Source organism: the organism of the source record quoted next, unplaced genomic scaffold (genome assembly GCF_019419815.1).
Source record: "Pyrus x bretschneideri cultivar Hongxiangsu unplaced genomic scaffold, Pyrus_bretschneideri_v1 Contig15, whole genome shotgun sequence".
In the NCBI taxonomy this organism is placed as follows: Eukaryota; Viridiplantae; Streptophyta; class Magnoliopsida; order Rosales; family Rosaceae; genus Pyrus; species Pyrus x bretschneideri.
Genome location: NW_025999446.1, coordinates 7,895,741 through 7,915,186, shown reverse-complemented (window position 1 = coordinate 7,915,186; position 19,446 = coordinate 7,895,741).

Genomic DNA, 19,446 nt, shown 5'->3' with positions numbered 1-19,446 from the left:
AGTTAATTTGGGACGTTGTCGTTCATGGTTTATATGAAGAATCGATTTGTATGCATATGTTTCACGTGTGGAGAAGAATCCTTTAGCTATCCTTTCATCCATACCTCATTCACAACTTAATTCACTTGCTGCCATTTAATTTTGTTTTAGTTAAATTTGTCCAAAATCCCCCTAGTCATTGTTTTGATGTTAGTTTAACTTAGTTTTTAGTTTTATAAGTTTAATTTGTGTTGATTAGCATCCCTTCTAATCACCAGAATAGAACGATCCCTACTTACTCGTACTACGATTGCATAATTTATAGGGTTTAATTTGTGTGTTAGTTTCTAACACATCACTCCACTCAAGAATCCAAAGGGATATAATAAGCCCAAATCCGTACTACCTTTGAGGTAACAAAGGATATCTTTAGCACCAGTCAAGTGTATGCACGTAGGCACATCGCTATATCTTGCCAAAAGATTAACAACGAATGAGATGTCTTGTCTACTCTAGTGCATTGTGCTAAGTCAACAAAGTGCCAATTGCACTCAAGTATGAAACTTCAGGCTCCAAAACCTCTTCCTCATCATCTTTAGAAAAAAGGGGTCGCATTTTGCATCTAGTGTTCGGACGACCATAGGAGTACTCGAAGGGTTCGCTTTATCCTCGCTAAAGCGTCTTAACACCTTATGGGTGTAGTTCGATTGATGTACCAAAATACCATTTGAACAATGTTCGAACTCCGGGCCTATACAATATCGAGTTTTCCTTAGATCTTTCATCTCAAATTTCGACTTCAGGTGCAAGACAGTTTTCTCAAGCTTTTCAGGAGTGCCAATGAGATTCATGCATCGACATAAATTGAAACAATCGCAAATCCAGAATGTGATATCCTGGTAAACATGCATGGGCATAGTTCATTATTCACATATCCTTGACTAATCAAATACTCAGTTAGACGACTATACCATATATGCCTAAATTGTTTCAATTGGTGGAGCGAATGCCTCAATCTAATTGAGAGGCTATTCCATGGTCTAGAACTATTTGATCCATTCAATATTAGTCATTCGGGAACTAATGATGTAGGTTTACGTATTAAGATCCTTATAAAGATACGTAGTTACCACGTCTATAAGCTTTATATCTAGTTTTTTGGAAGCTACCAAACTAATAAGGTAGCAGCACGTTATGACGTCCTTATGGGGGATTACACCTCTTTGTAATCAATCCTAGGAAGTTTAGAGAAACCTTGCGCCACAAGGTGTGCCTTATATCGTACTATTTTACTTTTGGCATTACGCTTTCTCACAAAAACCCACTTATAGCCAGTGGACTTCATATGTGGAGTTCTAGGAATTACAGGTCCAAACACTTTAAGTTTCACAAGTGAATCAAATTCGACATAGATTGCTTGTTTCCAATTTGACCAATCAGTTCTACGTCAACATTCATCAAAGGAATGCGGTCCAATGTCATTGCTTTAGCATGATTTTAGTAGTTACTGTGCATGCAAATGCATCTTCGACTATCATCTTATTCCAATTCCGAACCTCATCCAAGCTACCATAATGCACCGAAATCTCACAATTTTTCCTTTCCTTTTTCTTTTTTGCTGTATATGGAATACGCCAAGACACTACGTATTACACTGCTTTGACAACTATACAAAAGTGCAAGTCTAAAAAATTCAAAGTATTAGAGTTAGAGGAGTCTTCTATAACCTATTATGTGGTGTTTATGTTAACTGCTTAAGAGGCCCAAAGCGTATTAAGCAAGTGAAGGGTGTGACCTAGAGAAGGGCGACCCATAAATCATCCTAGTAGTGGCTCTGAACTCTGACTCCAGACTACAATTATTTCTATCTTAAACCAACATATTAAGTCAAGTATGTTCTGCGGCGATCTCATGCCTAATGTAGGTTTGAAGGAGGCATCCAGACTAGGAAATCCTGAAGGGAAATTTTATACCAACGGAGCTCTAATTTGAGGAAGTAACTTAGCAAAGCCAGTTATGTGTCATCCGTTAAGAAACTATCAAGTCTGATGCATATAGGGTATGTCAAAAGGATTCCAAAAGTGTTTCTGATCCCAAGTGTTAGGGACCAAGTCCCTAACGAACGTTTTGTTTAATGTTCACTAGGAACAGGCACGCAATTTGGACTAAGAAGGAAAGCCCTTCTTGGTTACATGTTGCGATGAAATATTAGGCTGACATTAAGATCTGGAGGACATTCCAGACAAGATTAATTATTTTCTTATCTTTAATCCAATCCATGCATTAAAGCAAGTTTCGAAGAAGGAGTTTTTCATGGGTTTTAGACCTAGTGTTGGAGAATGGTAGTACTCTAATTATTGCGGAAATCTTTATAAACACTAAGTTTTGGGAATAACATTTTTGTGCAATGTTATCAAGGTGGTCGAAACCCAACCTAAGCCTACAAAGTTATTCGTGTTTAAATCTGTCACTTAGTACTCCGAAACCCAACCTAAGCCTACAAAGTTATTCGTGTTTAAGTCTGTCACTTAGTACTTCGAGTTAAGTTTACTTTGGAAAGATGTGCAAATATTCATTGAATAGTCAAAGTCCCATGAATAGGGCAAAAAAGTACAACATCGGGGGAGATAAGCCCTCACCCTTAGCGAAAATTGTTCTAGCACCAAAAGGAAAATACACTTGGCGAACATAATCAAAGAGGTGACTCAAGGTATATGGAATCGTGACTCGATGCTTCTACAACTCCCTTACTTCACCAAGGATTTAGCAAAAAGATGCCATGAAAATCCAGGAAGGAAGTGGATCCCGGTATGAGGACGCTCAAGAAAAGGAGAATCTAGCAGAAGACTTGGTATATCTTTATCGGATTTTGAAGTCGCCCACCAAATTTTGATCAACCTTAAAGAAAAAATCGCAACCCTCTGGCTATGCACTTTGGAAGTTCAAGGATGGTCTCATTGTTGGTTATTGACATTCGTGGAACATTACGAAGAACCATAGTTTAATCAGAAGTATGAAGAAGAAAATATGAAAAGTAAAGGAGAAGTTTTGGGCTATTTAAAGAGGATTTTTCAGAATCATCTCACTGTTGAATCCTAAATGTCTCGCCTCGAGTTTTGTGTATCTGGCGGTCGGATTCACTCGTAAATATAAAAAACAGCTCCTCATTCCTCGTGTACACACAAATTGATGTCTCCCATCATTGTTGCCTTTATGGAACAATTCCTAAGATAACAACCCTGAATCTGAAACATCTCCACTACCTCTCAACAATAACGAGATTGGATCGACACATGTCAAAAGAATATCAAACGGTAGTTATCCGAATTTACTCGGAAAAACATGGTCATTGGATAACTATCCATCCTCAAGTAGAACACCTTTTCAAATACATAGTTAGGGGCAATAGTGAAACCATGATTTTTCAAGACCAAAGTGAGGTCGGAAGACTCTTTCCTTGGAAGTCCGATCATAGATTCAATAGCTCCAATTGGATTGAGTCGCTTAAACGAACCAACGAACCACCACATTTTGTTATACTCTGGAAAGGTAGGCGAAGTCCACCTACTTCTATGAGATTAACCATTCTTGTCCACAAGATAGAGAAACCTGATCCGATTAGGGATCAGACGAGCTTCCTATATTCTTGGAGATTCCTACAATTTTTTTTAGGATTGGTGTGCGCCGCAAGTAATCACACTTCTAAGAGGAAACAATATCTAATCCTATATATCCTCTTGATTCTCCTGGTTTAATATGAATTCCATATCCTAAAAGGTCTATCTCTTCGCTAGTATAAATACCCTCATCTAGGGCAAACCTCTGGTAATGCTTCCTTAACACATATTCTCTTGCCCACTGCTTGAGTCTTAATATTGGTTATTAACTTGACCATTAGAAAGCCTTTGGCCAGTACCCGACTGGTCCAAGGTTTGGCTTCAGTTATTTGCTTTCTTACAGGTAACCAGACTTGCTCACCTCTTCTATCTGCTATGGTGTGGGAATTTAGTTCCACAACATCAATGTTTTTAGTTTTAGTTTTCTAATTGTTAGATCCCTTTAAAGAGTCATTTACTTTAGCAGATGCATTGAGCTTAAAAGAGTTCTTAGAGGACTTAGAATTCTTACCAGAGTAACTAGAAGATACATTGAACCTTTTCTTCCTTTTGCCAAATTCCACAAAATTCATAACTGGACATATTTGCCTTTTTTCTTGCTTTTTGTCAAGTCTCCTCTTGAAAACAGTATTCAATCAATTCATCAACATCCCAGTTCTTGTCATGTGTATTGTAGGATACTTTCAACTGGCTGTACATGTTATGAAGTGCTTAAAGAATCATGAACATCAACAACTTTTCTCTGATGTCAACGTCCATGAAATTAAAATTTTTAGCAGTATCAGTCATCTTCATAATGTTATCCCTAATACCAATCCACATGGTTCTAAAAAATGCTAGACGCTAATCGGGAGACGGGCTAGGCTCTAGCGCCTAGGCGGACTAGGCAAATTTTTTTTTTTAATAAATTTATTATATTATATAAATAAATGGTTTGTTTTTAAACACCCCATATTATGTTGAATGCAACTCACATTAAATTTAATATTAAATAACTTATTTAACCTACCATACAATGACAATTTCAACCTTAAAATAATTAAAAATTTTCTAAGGGTAAATTACACTTTACCACCTCAAGTTTGGGGTTGATTTCAATTTCTTACAACATCTTTAAAACATTCCAATTTCATACCTCAAGTACTAGAGCTGACGTGGCTGCCGCATTTGTGCCACGTGGCAAAAAAAATAATTTTTTAATTAAAAAAAAACCTGAATCTTCTTAAAAAAAAAAAAAAAAAAAAAATGCAGAACCTACCCCCACCCTTCTTCTCCCTCCCGAGCCTCCCAACCACCTCCCTTTCCTCCACTCTCTTCACCTCCCCTCCCATCCAAAAACCCACCCCATCCCACCCCACCCTCACTTTCCCCAAGCCTTTTCTCCTCTTCCCCTTCCCGGAGCTGCAGCCGCTTCCTCCACTTCCCAAGCATAATTTTAGATGGAGCTTTAAGAATTCCCAATTGGGTTCCGATGACGAAGATGAGTTCTTTTCTCCCAGAGGATCTTCCGTAAGTCCCAAACATGGTAGCTTAAGAATAACAAGCTTCAACAGAGTGTTTAAGGCCGCCAATGGCGTCAACTTCGGAAGCAGAAGCTTCAATTCAAGAATTGCATCATACCCATGTTCGAAATCTGCTTCCCCATCAAGTTTTGGGTCTCGCACGATCTCACCAGTGTTGAATTTGAGCCCTATAAGCTTGAAATCGAAGTTGCTGGACTCAGTAATCAATTTCCCAGCTCCGTCGCGACCTTATTAGATATCAGTATCATCATCCCATCATTATCCTTGTCGTCCTCAATAAAATCTAACCTTTTCGAGCTAAAGAATCACTCTCCAGAGAGAAATAAAAGTTTTGTTCCAATAAGACTTTCTCCTCCGCCTCCTCCGTCGCCACCCCCCAAGTTTTGGGAAGCTCCGATTGGTCGAAATTCGAACATAGGGCCACCGGTTCTTATCACGCCTTCTTGACCTACTGTGCTTCAAACTTTAGGGAAGGTGGGGGTGGGATGGGGTGGGTTTTTGGATGGGAGGGAAGGTGAAAAGAGTTATTGTAGGTTCAGTTGGTTAAGATGACAATAAATGGCCAAAATAAGCAATTTGGAGCAGTTTTGGATTTGGAATGGATAACATGTGTGGAGAACAAGTGGGATGGACGTTTTTGAGGTTTAAAAGGTGTTTAACATGTGTTAAACATGTGCTTAAGATTTGGAGAAATCAACATTGAAGCTTGGAAGACAAGGAAAAACATTATCTTATCCAGTCTTATCTTATCTTATCCTATATTATCCAAACATTATCCTATTTAATCCAACATTATCTAAACTTATCTCCAGCTGCAAAATGAGTCCTTATCCTATTTTAAATCCTTCCCATCTAAATTTAGGAGTCCTAATCCATCTAAACACATCAATCATTTTCCTCATTGGTTTTAGCCGCACCCTTGCCTTATAAATTGTATTGTGCCATAGCATTCAGGGGTGCCGCAGGTTTTAGGAGCATTCAAAGAAGAAATCAAGTGTGTTGTGACCTGTAATAGGAAAATGAGAGCTTGTGTCGTGTAGAGATACACCCAAGTCTTGTGCTGCAAATTGCAATCAAGCCTTGGAGATTTCCAGAGTTATTTCTATCCTTTCATAGTTTCAATGTTTATTTTATATTACTTTTCAAATACAATGAACATGAGTGGCTAAGTTTCGTTTTAGCTAGAGGTGAATTCGAAGCCATGGATATATGTTTTATATGAATTGATTTCCTCCAATTATTGTTTCATAAAGCATGAATGCGATTTACTTATCTATTTTATAAAGAACTTATTCTTGTATGTTTATTAAGGAGGCCTACTTAGTATGCATGCAGGGATTTGATGCTAGAGTATAAGGGAATTTCACCTAATCGTTATGAACTTATATTCACAGTAGTAAAAGTCACTAGTCATGATTGCGTTAAGTAAATTCCTAGCAGGACTATCATGCTTTTTATAGTTATGAATGCCTTGTCAATGCTTATGATTCTCATAGAACTTAATGATCTTTGATATGTATCTCTATCATACTGTTTATCTAGGGAACTTGATAAGAATAATTTGTTTGCGTCGCTGAGTCCAATTCAATGAAATTAGGAAAATCTGAGAGTTAATTAGTGCTGTTCACGATTAATTTGGGCATTGTCATTCATGGTTTATAGGAATAATAACTGGAAATCGATTTGTATGCATATGATTTATGTGTGGAGAGAATCCTCTAGCTAGCCTTTCACCCAATTTTCATTCACAATTTACTTTGTTTGATGCAATTTACTTTAGTTTTTTAAAATTCGTCCAAAAATCCCCATATCATTGTTTTAGTGTGTGTTAGTTAGTTTTTAGGGTTTTTGTGTCAAAATTGTGTTGATAAGCATCCCTTCTAATCCCCGGATAGAACGATCCCTATTTGCTCATACTACAATTGCATTAAAAGGGTTTAGTTTGTATGTTAGTTTCTACCACATCAGTTTTCAATTTTTAGAAGATTCATGATTTTTTTTTCCACGTGGCATACATTTGGCAGCCGCGTGGCATAAATGTGGCAGTCATGTCAGCTCTTAAAGGATCAATGGATGGAAAATGTAACGGATGCATTATATTGAAATAAAATAGTATTTGAGGTATGAAATTGAAATGTTTTAAAGATGTTGTAAGAAATTGAAATCGACCCCAAACTTGAGGTGGTAAAGTGTAATTTACACAATTTCTAAATACACCCCAAATCATTTTAAATTGTTTTATCTTCTTCAACTCTCAGACAAAGTGAATGTTCTTGATGACCCTTAGATGAAGGCGCTAGTTTTTGTTGATAAAGCTTTCTCTTTCTTATTAGGCAAAGAAAACTGTCATGAAGTAGTGATATCAATGCATCTCTAGGAATAGGGAAGGAAGTCATAATCTGTTACAAAACATAAGCAACGCCCATCAATGCTTCGTTGGTTTCTTGTGAGCTGTTTATTAAAGCAATGCAGATAAGGTTCTAAAAAAACGCTAAGCGCTAGTCGGGCGGTGGGCTGGTGCCTAGCGCCTAGGCGGCTAGGCGGGGTCTAGGCGAGCGCCTAAGCGGATTTAGGTAAATTTGTTGTATATCTTGTAAATAAGTGCATATTGACACTTACAAAAAATTATACTTGTATGAAATCCATGGATAAGATAATAAAAGAATGATAAAATGCAAAAAGAGTATCCAACAAGTCCAAAATTTAAAAACACATTAAGCATATATGCCATATAACCATAGTGAGAAGTATTGTAGGATGACACATGTACAACAAGTTCACAATTTTAAACCACTTAGATTTAGATAGGATTTTTTATTAATTTTTTTAATTTCATTAAAAAAAAAAACCTCCTAGCTCCGCCTAGCACCGCCTAGCCCCGCCTAGCCCACCTAGCACCGCCTAGCCCCACCTAGCCCGCCTGGGCAGCCGCCTAGAGCCCATCCGATTTTTACCACCGATTTGCAAGAAAATGTCTTAGCTCACCACTGCCTAGCGCCTAAGCTGTTTTTTAGAACATTGAATGTAGATATAAGAACAAGTTGAAAGTTTTGTACTTTTTGTTTTTGTGGTTGAATTCAAATGCATAAACAAAAACTACAGTAATTGTTTGACACCCAAGAGCGAGACATCCCTTATGGCTCTCTCCATATGTCTCTCTGCGCACACATAATGATCTTAAAACAAGAAGAAGGATACTTCCTTAATCTTTTTTCAATTCCATGTTATTTCTTTACTTAAAGTAATTAGAAGAAGGATAATTCCATGATTTTTCACTTGCACCTAAGATGTAAGATGCGAAGAGTGTGAAGTGTATATAGAAAATGTAGGGTGTAGAAAATATAAAATTGATGCGTTACGAATGTGACACACAAATTAAACCCTATTTGTGACAATTGTAGTAATGATGTAAGTAGGGATCGTTCTAACCGGGGATTAACTAGGGGTGCTAAACACTTTAAACTGACTCAAATAAATAAAACTAACCTTTAAAACACTTAACTCACTTAACAAAAACTCAAAATAAGTCCACAAGACTCCAAATACTTAAAAACACAAAATAAGATGGATTGTAATGACTAAGACTTAACAAAATATGGGGGGATTGTGTTTGGACGAAATTAAATTAAATGGACAGATTGTAAAACAAATTGTGATAGACCAATGGATGATGGAATAGCTAAGGGGTTCTTCTCCACACATGAAATATATGCAACGTAAATCAATTTCCAGTTATCAATTCAATAAGTTATGAACCTCGACACTCCAAGTTAATTAGGTCCGCTTAAATTAACCTTTAGATTTCCCTAGAATCATTGAATTGGATGAATATGCATCGCAAACAAATTATTCCTAACAAGTTCTTTATATGAACAACATGATAAAGATACAAGTTAGAATCATTACGTTCTTTGGAAATCATAAGCATCGACAAGGCATTTGTAACTATGAAAAGCATGAAACTCTTGCCAAGAATCTACTTAACATGATCGTGACTAGCGACCTTCACTACGTGTGAATATAAATTCATAACGATTAGGTGAAACAAACTTATATCCTAGCACCAAATTCAAGCATGCAAATTAAGCGTGCACTCTCAATCAACATACGAGAATAAGTTCTAAATCAAACGGTTAAGCAAATTGTATTCACGACTTATGCAACGATAACTGGAAGTAATCAACTTATTTCACATATATAATCATGGTTTCGAATACACCCTTAGCCAAAACGAATTTAGCCAATCATTCTCAAGGCAAAACAAAGATTACATGAATTAGACATTGAAATATAAGATAGAATACACCTAAAATTGTTCAACAACTCAGAATGAAGAGCCAAACAATTGTGTGAAACTGTCTCCTTTCCCTTGCTTGCGGTAGATTGGATAGTGATGGTTTCTGGGCTGTTTTGATGATGTAGAACAAGTTTTGGGGGGTGTAGAGGCACGGCAAGGGGTGTAGGTTCGGTGTGGATGAGTGTTTGATGGTTGGAAGGTGGTGGAAAGGTATGTGGATGTGTGGAATGGAGTGAGGAATGGTTGGAGTGCTGCTGCCAGGATGGGGGAAATGCTGGAAAAAATGCAATGTTATGCACAGCACAAAGGATAGAAATGGGAGAGAATGGATGAATGACTAAGAGTGCCAGCTAGGGATTTAATGTTTAAAAAGGGAATATGGAAGAGAATGTGCTGCAATGATGAAGGGGGAAAGCTGGAAATGGAAGGGGAATGCACGGCACAAAAGGGAGAATGTGGCTGATTGTTTTTGGAAGAATGATATTGAAATGGGAAAGCATGTGGCTGCCAACTAGGGTGAATGATTGAAATGGGAAAGCATGTGGCTGAATGATTCAAGAGTGAATGGAAGAATGTCGGCTAGGGAAAGAATGTGGCTGATTGTTTATGGGAGAATATGTATGATGGTGGCTGCAATATGAAAAGAATGACTAATTAATGCATGTAGGGTGTGGCTAGGTTGGAATAATGTGATGGTGGCTGAAATAATGAAGGGAATGAATGGAAAAACAGCTAGGGAGTGAATGATTAAAGGGTGAATGGAAGAATGTGGAAGTGTGGCTGAATGATGAAGTGGGAAAGGTGTAATTGGAAGGGGAATGCACGGCAAAAGGGCTGGAATTGGTGGTGATGGAGGGGGAAGGCTACGGCAATGGTGTTAGAGTGGGCTAGGCCCCTTTGTTTTGTGTCCTAAAGTGCATACAAGGCCTTCAATTTCGTCCAACACTTTGGCTCCAAGCATAAGCTATCCATCCTTAGCCCAAAAGTGCTCCAAAAGGCTCCAAAATGCACTTCTTTGCTCCTTTAGCCCTTAGAACCTGAAAACATACGAAAATAACTTAAAAGACTTAAAGAACTAAGAAATAACAACGTAAATGCACAAGAACAAGCCAACTAAGTTGCCTAAATATGCTCCTATCAAAAATATATGTTGACAGTGTGGGGTGTGAGGGTATTATGGGAAAGTATGTGGGGTGTATTAAGATAAATTTTAATTGAGAAAGCAAATGTGGGATGCATTCAACAATATGTGGGGTGTTAATATAATAAGCCTAAACAAATACATGTTTACACTAAAAATAATACATCTTAAAAAAAAAATACAAAACAATAAAAAATATAGACTTGTTTTATTAACACCCCACATTTTGTTGACTACACCTCATATATTTAATACACCCCACATGTGACAACCTGTTCCAAATTTTACGTTTTATTTTATTTTAAAAGCGTGAATTTACGAAATTGCCCTAGAGGCAAGGACTTTGACTTCCGTTGACCATCGACTTGAGAGATGTGGGACTTATTCTTTTAGCATATCCTCGTAGTACTCGTTGGTACGAACGTATAGGCGAAAGTCGTTTGCGAGTCCGGATTATAACGGTATAGTTACGGACGTTCGAAATTGGTTATTCAAGGTTTAGTGTTAATTAAATTAAATCCCCACTTTGTGGGGGTGAAGCCAAAAATCAGAAATGAGAAAAAAAAAAAAAAAAAAAAAAAAAGGAAAGAAAGAAAAAAAGGGGGGAAAAGCTCCCGTGGGTTCCGTCCGTACACCTCTCCGACTACCCATCTTTCAAGGCCGATTCCGGCCAACTCCGGTGGAGTTTTTCGATGCCACCACCACCATCTTAAAGCTCTCATTCCCCTCTACAAAACCCACCAAGAACCACCTTGATTAACCATGGGATGTGACGGTTTGAGGCCACGAAAGTTGACGAAAATCAATAGTGCTCCGGCCACCCTTTTTGATTTTCCGGCAAATCGGCAAAGCGATAGCCAATGCCACCACTTGGGCTTTGTAGCCCACCATCCCAGGAGCAAAACCCAACCAACCTTGACCCTGTTGGACCACCATAGACGACGAATCGACGTTGGGAAGTTTTAGGCACCCGCCGGCTTTGTGGGCAAAATTGACCATCTTTCATCCACTTTTGGACTTCGTGGCAGGTATGAAAGTTGCTCCACTCACTGAGATCTTCATTTCTGTGAAGTTTGAGAATTTTTGGAAATAGTTGGGTTTTCCGGCAAGCCGGGCCGGCCGACCGCCAATGCTATTTTTAGGCTATGTCGGATGTCTTGAATTCAGTTTTGTTATTTGAATGACATAGGTTGATCGTTGGAACCTAAATTCGTTACGATACGTTGCTTGATGAAAATGTGAATCGACGATCCGACCGTTGGATCGTCACCAAACTTGGATACATTATAATATGTAATATTTAAAGATCATAGGAATTTATGGATCGGGAATCCGATGTACGGATCTTCCCGAATTGAATTTGTAAGTTAGTAAAATAAATGTTCACGTTCACTTGATTTTGGGTAAATGGCGGAGATCTAACCGTTGGATCGTAATAAAATTTTAATATGTTATTCTAGAAACATTGTGGATCGTTAGGAGTTGCAAATTGGAAATCTGATATGTGGATCTTCCAAATCGAGCTATACAGGGTTGTAGACCATACCGTCGATCTTTGATCGACGGTTGACTTTTGGTCAATAGGTCTCAAATTATTCTTGAAGGTCCTTGAGGATATGTTTTATGTAAATTATGTAATCTATCGGTAAAAACTTTGAGATGTGATTTGATAATTGGTCACAGGCGACGATAGATCGTGATGTCTCGATGTGCGTGCAAGATAATCATAGCGTGGACTCCAGGTGAGTGGGCCTTTTTCTTTCATAAGCATATAATTGATAGTTCCACAAGCACTTCTATAGTGATATATGCTTGTTACCTACAATTAATCATTTCGAACTACGAATGGCTTGATCCCTGTTTAGGGTACATAGGCAGTCTAACAAGACGTTAGATGCAGCCATATAATAAATGAGATTAAATAATTGAGAGAATAGCCTTGTTTAGTGAATTGAGCAATATGAGGGACATTGATAGGAATTGTGAGATTTAGCTTCATGATTTGGTGATTAAATGTTGATCATAAATCAATGCGTGAAGAATCAAGAAATTGAAGTAAGGAAAGGTAAGTATGATAGTTAATATAACTTGGGTCTAATTGGGCTTATCACAAATGATTACTCTCAAAAGTAAATAGTTTGGGAGTAGGGTGTTATTGATTGTACATGTTACACCGTATTATATATATTTTGGGAATATCATGAAATGTTCAGGTTTAGATTGCATCATGGCATATTCATATGGATATTACTTGGACCTGACTATTGTGAATGCTTTGAAGTGCTATATGTCGCCGCGGCCGCCCAGGTAAGCCTCAGGTGAGTACATGTTGATGTTAGTGAGTATGATTGTGTTGAGATATAATATAGCTCATAAACCTGCACCCCGGTGTTAGTGCTCCCGCCTGTGGCCAGGGCACAGTCCTTCACGTGATGTTCACCTCCCGCACCTTACGCTCACCTTGGATCCAAGGTAGGTGCACAGTCCTGTTGTACAGACCACTTTAGGTGGTTCCGACTCGTAGGTGACTCGTGATTATTCGCACAGTCTTCACGTGATCGTAGGACTTGAGCATATTTACTTACACCCAGTCTTGTCGTACAGACCACTTTAGGTGGTTCCGACTTGTGTGTAGGTATACATATTGAGCTATTGGCTAGCCATGATTGATAAGATATGGATAAGTCGTACATGTCACTATAGGTGACTCCAACTTATATGCTAGCCATGATTGATGAGATATGGATAAGTTGTACATGTCATATTAGATGACTCCGACTGATATATCATTTTGTATTAATTAAGTTCATTTGGCCTACTTATTATTGCATGGTAGAGTTGATGACAAACCGTGGTTCTGGCCATTTCTGAGTATGGTTTGGATTATGTATATGTTGTATTGTCTTATGGAAAACGATACGGGTTTTACATTTAGGGGCATTACTTTTAGAGAGGTAATAACTTTAGGAAGCTTGGTTTTATTGCTTACTCACACTCTCTGTTTGGTGCCCTCCAGGTTTTAGCTGTTGAGTTTGTATCGACAAGAATCTGAGGCGAATCTTAGTATTGATGGATATTTCTGAGGGTATGATTCTTACCCACACTCCTGTACCTTACTTATGCTCTGACATCGTGCGTGAAATGGGTTCGCTGCCGCTCGCAATGCACTCTGGTATTAATAATTTTTAGGTTCAAATTATTCACTTTTTTTTTTTTTTACACTCTATCACATTTTATGGCTTCGTCACCTTCCAGGTGTCGGCCAACACAGCTTGATTCAGGGTCCAAGTGGACTTTCTGTGTCGGGGTGTGTCAGTTTGGTATCAGAGTATAAGTTGGGCAGTATTGTGTTCATCACTCGCGCGATGTGAGCATTCTTGGTTTTGTGTCTAATGCTCGAACTTTACCGCCTCGTCGATTACGGAAAAATATGTTAACTTTTCTTCAGTTTTGGACAATTTTGTGGTCTTGATGACATTTTATAAAATCATTTTGGCGGTTGTCCTTAGAATTAAAACGAAGATTTTCCTTGTGGAGGAAAGGTATAAAAGTGAGGCAAGTTGACGGCCTAAGTAAATGTTTTGATAATCATGTATCGCCAGAGATATTACCAAATAATTCTATCATTGTCCTACCGCCGTTAGTATTGATCCTTTAGAGATTGGAAATCTTAGTTAGTCTTGATTTCTTAGTAACATTTCGCGGAAGATCATCTGAGGGATAATTATTTGTTTGGTCCCTGTTAGCACTAATATCTTCAAGCATTCTTGTGTTCATGTTGGATCTTTAGTAGGAAGATCGACTGTCGATGAAGTCTTTTTGAAAGTGGATCTTAAGCAAGGTCTTTTTCTAGCATTGGGAATTTTCAATCAACGCTATTCCCAAATTATTGCTTTCATAGTTGTACTTATTAAATGGGTGAGAATAGGTTTGCGAATGTAAGTTGTCATATCCTGGGAGTTGTAGAAATCCGAAAAGCAGTCATCAAATCCTCCTAGGATCAATGAACTACTTCGCTTGAGCCGAATAAATTAGGATCGTGGAAGCTTAGGAATAAGCTTTGTAATAGGATGGTAAATTCATGATTGTTGTTTTTACCCTATCACTTATCTAGGTAAACGAAAACCCTTTGACTAACCACCTCTCGATCACTTTCATAGGTAGACATTAGAATCGAAATGCGGGATGATATCTCACTGTTAGATTGTTATGAGTGCTGAGGAAACTGTGAAGACCTTTTAGTTCGTGTCGTAGAGTTGGTTAGTAGTATTGTTCATTTCGAGGACGTATACTTTTGGCGTCATATCCCAAAAATCTTACCGCGGATACCACCACATTGTTAAGTTGGTATGGCAACATGACGGAGTATTGCTTTTATTTTTCACGATTAGAACCGTTTGAAACGAACCATCTTATTCATTGACCTAAAGTCAATAGTCATCACCTTATTTCGAAGGCTAGATGACACTTCTCTATGGAGATTTTGATGATGCATGGTGATTGTTGATTGATGTGACAAGTCAATTCGGATTCAGACTTTCTTAGTATGTTAACGCTTATGTTTCTCGGTGGTAGAACCGCTAAAGATGAACCATCATATTTATGACCTAGAATTAACAATTTCTAATTTCATTGGAAAACTGATTGGGATTCTTATGTAGAAAATTGTGTCCAAATCTTCATTGATCTTAGAACTTTTTATTACATTTACTTTTTGGAACAAGCTAAGTTCTGTCAGAGGCAATAGTAGAATTAAATTAGCATCTATGAGTGCACTATCGTGTATCTACTCTCGCACACTTCAAGCCTGTCATATTCTATTTAGTTGGGAAATATGAGTATCGATATAGAGTTACCTTTAATCTATCAAGAAATGGTTCAAATGATTTTAACCATTTTGTATGAATGGAGTTAGGAAGTATCTTTTTATATACTCAGTTCGAGATATGTTGTATATGTAAAGAATGTGAAATTCATTAATCGTGACGCTAAACCAATGATACGCTTATATGATGTTCCAATTGGTGGTTGTTTACTTAAGTAGAAAACAATATTCTTCTTGCTCTAAAAATTGAAGTATTGGCAATAGTTATTTCCTTAAAATGGGTGTTGAAATTTCAACAACAAGACACTTGTGAAGACCACTAAGATAGAAGTGGGATGTAGTCAACCTCTTCGGGTGATGTGATCTAGAAGTTCTCTTTGTGACGTGATCAAATGTGGAAGTAGGGAAGAGATAAAATCGAGGCTCCCGTTGATGTGTTCTAAATGAATCCTCACTCTAGATGCACCCCGCTTTTGATTAATGTTGTGGGGATATTGAGGATATAGAGTTCAAACTTCCAAGATAACTACAATTTTCTAATTGCGTCCAAAGGACGATGACTTTTTGAGAAAAATACTCCTAGACTTCTATACAAATTCAGCAAACAGAAACCTGACAAGATTATCATCTTCGTGTATTTATATTTCATCGTGTTATATGTTTCACTTCCAAGCCTTTGGAAGTCGTTATGAAGGTTTTGAGTATTAGAAGTTGTTCAATATTGCATTTCTACCCCTAGATTAACGATTAGTTTGAAATGGGTTACTCAGACCTTTGTGGACGAGTTGCATCTTGTTTGTCCCACCAGTAGCATGGTTGCAGTATATCCTTATCTCCATTCTAGTCACTTGTAACCATAGTTACAATTTCGGGTTAACTATGGTATCATTGGAGTTGATGTATGGAGATTTTACGCACATCGCATATTTAATGGACACATACTTTTGTTAGAATTATGGGTAACTACGGTTACATTCCTGTTTAGGAGTATGGTATCCTTCGAAATATAATACAAATATTGTATGTGCAGCATGTAATTTACAGCAGATTATTGCGAACAAATATTTGATTGAGATTGTGATGTAGAAAATTTATGTTATTGACGATGTTGCCTCAGAAGGTAGTGAATGAGTATGATCGAGGCTTGTATGTGTATTTCCCATTGAGGGGCAAGATGGTAATATTGCACCCTCAGGAATTGTTACTTGCTTATCAAGACAATAGTGAATTGTCGGTTTTGTGGGGTGTAGACCGTAATATTAATAACTTATTCGTTGGGTTGTTAAGCAAGTAAACAAGTAGATTATTCTACGTTAATATTTGTATTTACTTATTTAATTCGTTAATTGTTGTTTGGGCTTGACCAAAAAATATTACATGCTTAATTTCGAAGTGCATTACGTTTTGAACATGTTTATGAAAAAAAAAAAAAAAAAAAAAAAAAGAAAGAGAGAGAAGAAGGAAGGAAAGTAGGAATTTGGAGGCATGAAAGAAGAGTCACTACACTCCGATCATAACAGAATGTCATCCTCTTTTATGTAGTCGCTATAACTTGATGTCTCCCTCGTGTATGTATTTACATACATATATCTCTTTAATTTTGAGTATTCTACATTGGACTGATTATTTTAAATTTCGAGGACGAAATTTTCTTAAGGTGGGTAGATTGTGACAACCCGTTCCAAATTTTACATTTTATTTTATTTTAAAAGCATGAATTTACGAAATTTCTCTAGAGGCAAGAACTTTGACTTCCGTTGACCATCGACTTGAGAGATGTGGGACTTATTCTTTTAGCATATCCTCGTAGTACTCGTTCATATAGGCGAAAGCCGTTTGCGAGTCCGGATTATAACGGTATAGTTACGAACGTTCAAAATTGGTTATTCAAGGTTTAGTGTTAATTAAATTAAATCCCCACTTTGTGGGGTGAAGCCAAAAATTAGAAATGAGAAAAAAAAAAAAAAAAAAAAAAGGAAAGAAAGAAAAAAAGGGGGGAAAAGCTCCCGTGGGTTTCGTCCGTACACCTCTCCAACTACCCATCTTTCAAGGCCGATTCCGGCCAACTCCGGTGGAGTTTTTTGATGCCACCACCACCATCTTAAAGCTCTCATTCCCCTCTACAAAACCCACCCAAGAACCACCTTGATTAACCATGGGATGTCACGGTTTGAGGCCACGAAAGTTGACGAAAATCAATAGTGCTCCGGCCACCCTTTTTGATTTTCCGGCAAATCGGCAAAGCGATGGCCGATGCCACCACTTGGGCTTTGTAGCCCATCATCCTAGGAGCAAAACCCAACCAACCTTGACCCCGTTGGACCACCGTAGACGATGAATCGACGTCGGGAAGTTTTAGGCACCCGCCAGCTTTGTGGGCAAAATTGACCATCTTCCGTCCACTTTTGGACTTCATGGAAGGTATGAAAGTTGCTCCACTCACTGAGATCTTCATTTCTGTAAAGTTTGAGAATTTTTGGAAATAGTTGGATTTTTCGGCGAGCCGGGGCGGCCGACCGCCACCCGCGGCGGCGCATGCGGTGGCGCGTGGCCAGTGGGCCGCCAATGCTATTTTTAGGCTATGTCGGATGTCTTGAATTCAGTTTTGTTATTTGAATGACATAGGTTGATCGTTGGAACCTAAATTCGTTACGATACATTGCTTGATGAAAATGTGAATCGACGATCCGACCGTTGGATCGTCACCAAACTTGGATACATTATAATATGTAATATTTAAAGATCATAGGAATTTATGGATCGGGAATCCGATGTACGGATCTTCCTGAATTGAATTTGTAAGTTAGTAAAATAAATGTTCACGTTCACTTGGTTTTGGGTAAATGGCGGAGATCCAACTGTTGGATCGTAATGAAATTTTAATATATTATTCTAGAAACATATTGTGGATCGTTGGGAGTTGCAGATTGGAAATCTGATATGCAGATCTTCCAAATCGAGCTATATAGGGTTGTAGAACCTACCATCGATCTTTGATCGACGGTTGACTTTTGGTCAATGGGTCTCAAATTATTCTTGAAGGTCCTTGAGGATATGTTTTATGTAAATTATGTATTCTATCGGTAAAAACTTTGAGATGTGATTTGATAATTGGTCACAGGCGACGATAGATCGTGATGTCTCGATGTGCGTGCAAGATAATCATAGCGTGGACTCCAGGTGAGTGGGCCTTTTTCTTTCATAGGCATATAATTGATAGTTCCACAAGCACTTCTATAGTGATCTATGCTTGTTACCTACAATTAATCATTTCGAACTACGAATGGCTTGATCCCTGTTTAGGGTACGTAGGCAGTCTAACAAGACGTTAGATGCAGCCATATAATAAATGAGATTAAATAATTGAGACAATAGCCTTGTTTAGTGAATTGAGCAATGTGAGGGACATTGGTAGGAATTGTGAGATTTAGCTTTATGATTTGGTAATTAAATGTTCATCATAAATCAATGCGTGAAGAATCAAGAAATTGAAGTAAGGAAAGGTAAGTATGATAGTTAATGTAACTAGGGTCTAATTGGGCTTATCACAAATGATTACTCTCAAAAGTAAATAGTTTAGGAGTAGGGTGTTATTGATTGTACATGTTATGCTGTATTATATATATTTTGGGAATATCATGAAATGTTCGGGTTTAGATTGCATCACGGCATATTCATATGGATATTACCTGTACCTGACTATTGTGAATGCTTTGAAGTGCTATATGACACCGCAGCCGCCCAGGTAAGCCTCAGGTGAGTACATGTTGATGTTAGTGATGTTAGTGAGTATGATTGTGTTAAGATATAATATAGCTCATAAACCTGCACCCAGGTGTTAGTGCTCCCGCTCGTGGCCAGGGCATAGTCCTTCACGTGATGTTCACCTCCCGCACTTTACGCTCACCTTGGATCCAAGGTAGGTGCACAATCCTGTTGTACAGACCGCTTTAGGTGGTTCCAACTCGTAGGTGACCCGCGATTATTCGCACAGTCTTCACGTGATCGTAGCACTTGAGCGTATTTAGTTACACCCAGTCTTGTCGTACAAACCACTTTAGGTG